Source organism: Vanellus vanellus (assembly GCF_965231255.1).
Source record: "Vanellus vanellus genome assembly, chromosome: 1".
NCBI classification, from domain to species: domain Eukaryota; kingdom Metazoa; phylum Chordata; class Aves; order Charadriiformes; family Charadriidae; genus Vanellus; species Vanellus vanellus.
In genome coordinates, this window is record NC_138905.1 from 73,628,014 (window position 1) to 73,637,820 (window position 9,807).

Sequence of the window (9,807 nt, forward strand, 5' to 3'; positions counted from 1 at the left end):
GCTCCCCTCCATCATTAAAAAGCTGCAGCTGTAGGTCATGGATCTATGGCGGAAGCAGAGCAAAGGGGACCAATTATTTTCTCTCCCATTGCAAATCTGCAGTTAATGGTTGTGCTGCTGCTGTGTCCCGAGAGCCCTTGCTGCATCAGAAGCACCGTGCGCGCACACACGTGCACACACACATGCACACACACAGGCGCACGCACACGGGCACGCACATGCACAAAACGGCAATCTCTGCCACAAGACATATGTATCCGAGGTAGGGCAAGATATATATGGCCAAGCAAGAAATCAGCAAGAAATAATGACGACAGCTGCTAAGCATGTTCGGGAGAGAGGTGGAAGAAAACTAAAAAGCTAATTTTGAGCATTTTTACAATTCTGGGACTCTTCTTTATTGTTTTTGAGGGGAGAACAATTACTGTGTGGAAAGATATACACGAATGTGTTTCAGCAATAACCTGTCACTGCAGCCACAATTTTTACACACTAAGTGAAATTAAATGCCTATATCTACTCTTTTATCCACTGCTGTAACTATACCCGTAGGTCCCTTTGCTCAACTCCTCGGAAAGGCAAGCTAGGTTTATTGGGGTGCCTCCTTTTAGGTACTGAGGTTTTGACCATTAGGAGCAATGCCTCTGAACCCAGAGAGGCAGAGTTTACAACTGACAAAGCTGGAAGTTGTTGCAGCGATTTTTGGGGGGAGAGGGGGAGGGTATGGGGGATGGTGGTGATGGTTTTCTTTGTGTGTTTTTTATTTTTTTTTTTTTTCCTGGATAGGTGGGGTTTCTTGGCAAATAATATGAGAAAAAACAGGTTTTATCTTTCACACTTAAAATGCCTAAGCCTCACCCCTCTTTGTATTGCTGATTTGGCCCAAGACAGTCCAGGTGAGACCCCCGCGGAGGGCCTCAGCAGCAGTACAGGTACCCGTCAAAGAGACACCTCCCTGTGCTCCCAGAACAGAGAGCTTACCAGCAACATAAGTTTCTTGCAACCGTTAAGCTCTGAGCTTCATAAAAGAGCGTGAAAATTATAAATAGTGCTCTTTCAGAGTAGAATGGATGCAAATAAAAAAAAAAAAGAAAAAGCTGAAATCATTTGCATGATGAGTTCGGGGAGAGCAGGAGCAAATCAAAAATTTGATGAAAAGTTTAAGAAATTATCTTCCCCACCCTAAAAAAAAAAAAAGCAGCAAAGTTGACATGCTATGGACTGCAAAATAAATTTACTGTGATCACTGCTGTATGCCATGGGTGAAAGAAAAAAAAGCACAAAAAGAAGAAAAACCTTCTTACTGTTTTGCTACTTTCTGTGCCTAAAGCAGGCCAAGGAATTATTTTTGGTTTTTCTGTTACTGCACAGGAAAGTAATTATATTGAATGTTTTCCACTTTTTAGTAAGCACCTGATGTCCAAAACCAACATAGAAATAATTTTGGAGCTAAGCATGCTTTGCTTAAGATGCTTTTGGGTGAGTGTCTATATCTGAAGCCAAAGCTGAACCACATAAAAGAAGTGGTTTCTAAGGCTGTGTGTGGTGCCATGAGCTTTATGTCTGAAGCAATGCAAAACATGAGAAAGACTCATTCCTTTTTCACGTAGCATATACTACCCCATGGATGTTACCCTAGTTTTAGTCTGAAGCAGGACCTACATGCAACAAAATACATCACAGACATATGATGCAATACAACAACAATAACTTAATCTGTCAGTTTTATTTTGGTGACAGGTTATCTACTGGTGCAAATCCATCCACCCTGAATAACTTCACTTACCGATCCAAGCTGGCAAACAGGCTCATTAGTACTCGATTGAAACAGCGTTAAAGATTAGCTCTTTTCTTTTATTTCAGACTTTATAAAATGGATTTCTTGGCAAAAATGGCCATCTGCCATGCATTTTATCCATAGCAGCATAACATCGGATGGTGGTTTTAGTTTTAAATATATGAATTTTCTTGTCTAATAAAATTCTTGGAATTTAAAAAATACCATTAATTTAATTCACCAGTGTGAAATATTCTGGCGTAATGTCAAAACATAAGGGACGCTCCACAGGAGTGTGCAAGCACACAATGTGTGCCCTGTTGGATTATGTTCACAGACCTGACCAGGGATGGACCACAGATGTGTTCTACTCACTTCAAGGGTAAATGTCTCATATGCAGTCAGATCTATCAAGTCTTTCAAAAAGTTCGTCTTGAATCTTAGCAGTTACTTACTATTTTTAAAACATACTGGCTTGTGGTCAGTAATAGCACTAGTTCTCTTAGTTCACCTTCTTGTGCATGCTTTCTGGAATTTCTTTACTTCCACTCACACCAAGTACCTGTGAGTATTTACTTGCAAAAGTTCCTTAGTTTCCAATTATTCATACTATTCTTTTTTTTTTTCTTCTTCTTGAAAACAGATTTTGAAAATGAGTTCAATAGCTGACTCATTTCTGAATCATCATTAATTTCAGCCCACTAGTCTTTTTTTAATCCTCATTTTAATACATGGGATTTTAAGTTGTTTATTGTTTTCATTGACTTTAGAAATGGATTGAGCTGTTTCAAAAGAAGCGTTATGGAGGGTAAGAAATGTTTTTGCCACCCAGGTCTCATAACTGCCCTTATTCCAGCCCTGTTAGACAAATCCTCCTGGGCTATAAGAAAATCAATGTCTAGATCTTAAAGTCATCCAAACATTAGCAGGTCTAGAAGACCCTTTTTTTTTTTTTTTTTTTTACTTGAAATAAATTTTGGTTTGCAATAAATGCCAACATTGGCATTCATAGGCATTCATTGGAAAACAGCAGCAGACAATGCACTGAACAAGTAGATTCCTGTTGTTCCTAAAAAACTTCAAGACGACTGAAGGTTTCAACAAAAGTAAGATTGCAGAACAAAACTGCCTTAGCAGAAAGTACTTATGGATGGATGGATGGATGGATGGATGGATGGATGGATGGATGGATGGATGGGAAAATATTCAAAATCAGAATAAAAATATATCAAATTGATGTCCTACCTAAATTGTTTTATCTCCTAAACCAGCTGATTTTGTGAAAACAGTTATCATAATACAATGCAGAGAGTACATATAGGAACCTTTTGCAAGACAGTAGCTCTTAAGTGTTATTTTGAAAATTGAATTAAAAAGGAAAAGACAAAAGACATGGGAATACAGGGAACAGGGTTGATTACTGGGCTAAATTGTCTAGTCCAACTTCTTGCATTAACAAAGAAAATCCAGCCCAGGTGATCTAAAAAAGCTGACCTCTGGGTAGGGACTGCATGGAGGGCAAGGTTTGCTTGTGTTGACACAGGAGCAAATCCCTGCACTGTGCAATTTCAAGTCAAAGAAGGAGAAAATCATGTGTTAAGGAGTTACTCTGCCATTTGCAATTATCTCTTTCCGAGTTGCTGTAACACATCTTCCACAGTGAGAGCTCGATGACCAGAATTAGCTATTTTTGTTCCTTTCCTGCTTTTCAGTTTTTCTCTCAGATGGTGTCTTCTGGGATCTACAGAAACAAATAGAAATGATGGTATTTCCACCAGTTTTCATTAGTATCTTCAGATCTTAGCTCAGTCTCCATCAATGCTATGTAGTCAGCAGAGAATGGAGGAAAACTGAGCTGGAAATAACTATTATGTTACAGATGAAGGTTTGAATGGTCTGATATGAGAAGGAGTGTTCTTTATATTTCAAAACTTTGGTAGAGGATCTGTTACTCTCACATATGAACTTAAGGTAGCCATTTTTTGACACATTGAATTTGAACAGACTACCCTGGGGTTTGGGATGTCTGCATTCAATTCCTTGCTCTGTTACGGTCTTATTCCCTTGGTCAAACAATGCAAGCTTGGGAATCACAGACAAAATAGCATTGTCCAAAGCACTTATAAGCCAAATTTATAAGCCAAGCCTCTAGGAAAAAAAAAAAAAAATTGTCTTTCAGATTACTTTATAATGGTGCTTTGAAAAATTCCATTTGAATTACTTTGATCACAGTAAACATAAAAGGTGGACAGTGCTTCAGGTGATATTTCCTATTCCAAAAAGATCTAGCCCCAAAACCTAGAATGTTACGAGTTTTGTTAATAGTTATTGAGTTGCTTCCTCATTCTGGATGAGCTTTTCAAGTCTGGAAAATACCTTGTAGCTTATAAGTGTTTTGTAAACATGATTTTATCTGAAGTCCCCAACCTTTCATTTCTTAATAAGCATAATTTTTGCACGGAGATAACAGCTCTGCTGCTGGAAGTTTAGCTTTAATTCTTTTAGCCTTGAATAACAGTAGTTATGAACACATCTTAGCTTTCCGGCTTTCAGCACAGGTTTTTGGCTTTCAGTCCAAACGCTTTTCCAAAAACTGTAGTGAGTGTGTAAAGCCCATGCAAAGGTGTCTTCTTCACCACTGTAATAGGTGGCAACGGGGTTCAGTAGGTCAAGTTCACTCAGCTGTGATCATACCTTTGACCACAGTGTAAAGGAACTACTTTACAAGGAGTACTACTTTACTACTTTTACTACTTTACAGGAACTACTGTTTTTTTCTATATTGCTGATTTTTAACTCTATGACCTAGCCGTTTTACTGACCAAAATAAGGTCATGTATTTGCAGGCAAAAGCCAGTCAGGGATTGGTAAACATCTATTATCTTCAGAGGGGTTGAACCCGTTTGTGTGCTGGCTCTGAAATGACACTTAAAGTATTCCTAAAAATTATAAATTCAAATGCTTTTGAGATGTCCTGATTTTTTTTTATTTTTTTTTTAAGAAATGCTTTATTCAGCATGCTCAGTACTAGATTTTTGGAGAATGTTGACTATTAATGCTTTTAAACTCAAAATTGTTACCTAAATTACCAAAAATAGGACACCCAAAATTGGAACACTTCCTCTAAACTCATTATCATCTTTTGGATACGCAGATCAATACTTTTAAGTATTGACAGCACACATCTTCACAGTCTCCTAAAGCCATATTTAATCAATTCTCCTCTATGCTTGTGATTTTATTCATGTGCTGATGTGTTCTTCTTTCCAAACTAGGTATACCAATGAGCCATTCTCCAACTGATCTAATGTTATAATTGGCTGTGATAATCTTGTATGATTCATACCTTCTGCTGGCTATGAAGAATAAAATTCTATATAGAAATCTATCTATCTGTTATGTTTAGGAGATTATTTTCTCACCCATGTGCCTGCAATTTTAAAAAAGTAGACACAATCAAAACGTAAAACCCAGCAGGTCCTCTTAGATAGTTCAGGTCACATCATCATTGTTATTACTATAACCTGTTATTAGTACTGGAGTAATATCTCGTGTTTCCTTGGTCTTGCCAGGTTAAGTCAGGACTCGAGCACAAACTCTATGATTATATATATTGCTAACATATATTGGCCCTTGCTCTGGTCTACGGGGAGACCAAGAGTGTCTGGCTTTCTGGGGAAGGAAACTCCAGCAGAGATGGAGCCAGCTCACCCTGAAGCTGTACTCTGAGAGCCCATGAAGATACAACCAACTTAAGCTGTGACTCACAGCTGTGGCAGGGAAGCTGCTGTGCTGGCAGCAGCAACTGATGGGATGCAGGGAAAAGGACCAGCATCTTCAGGCAGAGCTGGGCTCTCCCACTGTTCATTATGAATCAGCATCCCATGTAGGGCTACCTCACAGGGGGACGTCTCGTTTCAATGTGCCCGTGAAAGTGAGCCAGACTAGCAACCCACTTTTATTATCAGTAAGACACATCCTGAGGGACACAGTTAGTAGGGCCACCAGCAGCTGCAGGGGACGAACCACTGCTTCTCTTGCACAGGGCTGGATATGGACCCTCTGTGGGGGAGGTCAACAGCCATAGCCGAAGGTATATTGAGCCACCTAAAAGCAGGATATTCTTGGAGGTTGTCTTCTGGCTGCCTCTGAAACTGCATTAATACCTCTCCTGTGACTACGCCATCTGAGCTACAGGAGTGGCAGTACTCAGTAGGTATATAAGAAATCCAAGTCTAAGATCTGGAATAATACTAACTTTAGAGATGTGAGCTAATATATAGCACCAGTCTTCCGTCGATGAGATGATAATAAAATATATATATGTTCAAACAAGATTAAGTCATTTACTATTTTTGCAGATAACAGGAAGAGCACTCATTCATTTATACAGCAATATGTCCTACTGAGAAACACGAAACTCTCCTGATGATTTCTTACCTGGTGATTTTAGAGGAGAAGAAAATGCTGCATTTTTATATATATGCCTTATAGTGTAACACAGCTGAGGAGATGAATTATTTAGGTATGACAGTCACTGACTCAGAATATCTCTGGCTTAAGATGCAGCTCTGTTATGATATTTTTAGAAATACTCCTCAGATTTTTTCCCTGCATCACGTAAGTCTTATTCTGACCAAATCTTGCAGATTCCAGAAGAGTACTTTGTCTCCATCTGTATTTCCCTTATAACAATTTCTGTATAGCCTCTCTTGTAAGTCTATTCCACTGATCTACTGAAATCTGCTGGCCTCTTGTTTCCTTGTAGTCTTGATCACTCAGGACTTATTACTTTTTCTTTTTTTTTTTTTTTTCACTAAATGTGGTAATCACTTTGCAGCACCTTTAGAAGACCCAAGGAAAAAAAACAGCGCTTCAGTCCCATTGGAAATCAATCACAGACTTTCTGCTTCCAGTCCCGACCACAACCACTAGGCTACTTACCAGAGACAGCCAAAAAGCAGTCTGCATCCAACGGGTGGGCCAGATAGGAGCTCTCCACAGCATGGGTGGGTGGCGTAGGAAGCTCTTGCTTAACGATCAGCTTCAACCTCTTGGGCTTTCCAGTCTTTCTGGGTGGCTCCTTGTTCCACCTACACCAGTGGAAGTCAACCCCTGCCTCAAGCAGCTCATCCCATGGAGAAGGGACAAGTCCCAGGAACTAAAGCAGGACCTTAAGTGCAGTGACACCATGGTTGGTCTCAGAGCATACCAAATTTACCATACACTCAACACACAGCCTGTCCAAACCCACATGGTAACTCCAGGGTGCTGCACTCTGTGCCATGGGTGCTGTTCCCAGGTTTTGTGTGATGCTTAAAAGTCCTGACTGCACGAGGGAGAAACAGAGTCCTGACTTTCTTAGCCTGAGACTGCAACACTGGGTTTTCAGACCCATGCTAAGGGCTGCCGTATCCTGCAGGGCACTGCTGGTGCAATAGGTGGGGCTTGGGCTCAAAAGTCCACCCTGTCCATAATGCAGATCTGGCCAAAGAGATGGACAAACACCTTAGGACACATACAGCATGCTGGAGTGTTTCCCATGACCACTCTCTACCCTCCACATCCATGGCCATACACAAGTAAATCATTCACCTTCTCTGAAAAGCAGTCTCTGCTCTTACAGACCACTTCAATATGAGTGCAGAGGGGTCTTATGAAGGAACCTGCTCAGCCTCAAAATTGAGGTGCACTTGGACCAGGATATTTTTTGTTTTTTCTTCTTGGCTGACTTGAACTGTGATTAACTTATGCTTTAGTAGCTCAGAATAAAAATATGAATTAATTAGAAAGTAAAATATATAAGTAATACTGGAGAAAATCACGTTATTCAGACCTATATTAACAGTTTCAGCTAGAAAGAACTGTGACCCTATTCCAAACTAGAGGTAAGTAAAATGACAATATATTCCGCAGTCAAAAATTGGTAGACTAAATCTAACATTGCCTTTCTGCTTTATTGTTAAAATGTTTGAAAAGATTTAAATTTAATTTGACAGCCTGAAGTATTTTCTGTTTATTCTGCAGCAGCTAGTACTCTATTCCCAGTTTATTTTTGTGCTAGGATAGACAGGACTTGTTGATAATGGGGAAACAAAACCCATAGGAGGGCTTGGTCTCTGTAGGGTACATGATCCTAATGTGTACAGAAAACCGTGGATTTAGGGCTGCTGGTTGTTTCTTTTTCTCTTTGATAAATAACTAGAAAATAGCATAAAACCAGAGAATCATAGGTCATTATGTCCTTTTGATTATTTATCTAGAAGTAAAGAAATGCCAAATAACTGCACTGTTTACTGGGATAAGGCTCTGTCTTCCTTAGTTATTCTGACAGAAGGACTTTGATAATGCCATTAAAGGGCTTTTTGATAGCCTCAAACAAGAGTTGGGTAAACACAAGGCTCATGCCCTTAAAACTCCCACAGTCTGATAAAAACTCACTGGTTTGGTTATTTCATTGGTTTCAGTGGAATTATCACGATTTATGGCCCATCAAGTTGTCTGTAATGGTCCCTAAACTACCTCATTTGTCGCCCTTATTCAAAAACATGGCCGACTTGGTGTAGTTGCAAATTTGCCGCCAAAATATCTTTCCTGGTTAACAATTTCTCTTATGACCTTAGAACACAGCAGATTTCTCTTACTTCCTGGAGGATCTTCCTAGTGATGGGGCTCAGAGATGTGAGAGCTAGCTCTGAGCATCCTGACACAGCTATCACACAGGACAAAGATACCAGTTTTGATCCTCGAATCAGCAATGTGGCTTTGCAATCAAACCAGAGTGCCAGGGGCCTGTCTGCCTCCCTCTTTGGTGAAACCTTGCCTTTGGAGCAGGAGGAATTAAAAGAGAGGATGTCCTTTTATTTCTTCTCTGTCGTGAGAGGCAAGGGGATAAAAAACTTCTAGAAAATGCCACTCAATTGACAACCTATTTAGTTTTTTGTATATACTGTGCTCATTGCATGTTGAAGAACAAATGATTCCCTTGAAGAACCTTCTACCTGCTGTTCACACGAGAGTGGTTAGACTTGAACATGAGAAACAGTGCGTGTTGAAAATGTCAACAAACGTTATAGCCTTGGAGTTGGGAGTATACTGAGCCAGAGGCTCATTTAATACCACCTGTGGCAGCAGTCAGGCTATTATTGATTTGGGACAGTTATGAAGAATGATGTTAAGCCTTATTTGTTTGAAAAAGCTCGTTTGACCAGGTTGCATCTACAGTAAATACCTGGAAGTGAATCATCAGATCTGACCAGAATCTCATTTCTAGTCTGACATCAATTATCAACAAACCTTTGATAAAACATTACCTCCTGGGAAAATCAAGCAATAAATGCAAAAGTTGCACTCATCAAAAAACCTGTAATATAAAAAAAAAAAAAATGTACAGAAATAAATACTCAAACAACAGCAGCGAAAGGGAAATGATGTTAGTATGAGTCACCTGACTGCGTCTATACTTTTAGCACAGATCAGGAGTGTTTCTAGAACTGCCAATATATTTACTCAATGTTAAAACACTGCAGGAGGAGAAAGACGCATCATGATTTTCTCTGCATAAAGTTCCTGGGCTTTCTGGAACTTGGATTTTTCTTTAAGTATTTCCAGACTTAGGTGCAATATTGATATTATCTGTACTGGAGAAGCTTTCATTCCCATTCCCTTATAATACACACTGCTTCCCCATATCTGCTGGGAGTTTATAACCAGAACTGTGATTGTAAAAGACAACTTCTAAATGTGTTGGTCGTTTTCTTTAAGCAATAAAATGCAAACGACTCCATCCCCAAGGCCAGGATGTGAAGAACTTGCTTTCAGTAAGTACCACATCAACTCTTTTCCCATTCCTGTTCTTGCACTTATGCAGGGCAGGTGGTAGAAGAAAGGTCAGAAGATCATTTAATAAGGAGAGCCCCTCTCTTTAGCCCTCTGCTCTGCTGCTTTCTCAGACAAAAGGTAGTAGATTTTCTTTATATTAGGGCAGTACTCTCTTCCATGTCCTGAGGAAGTTTAAGATTAGGAAAAAA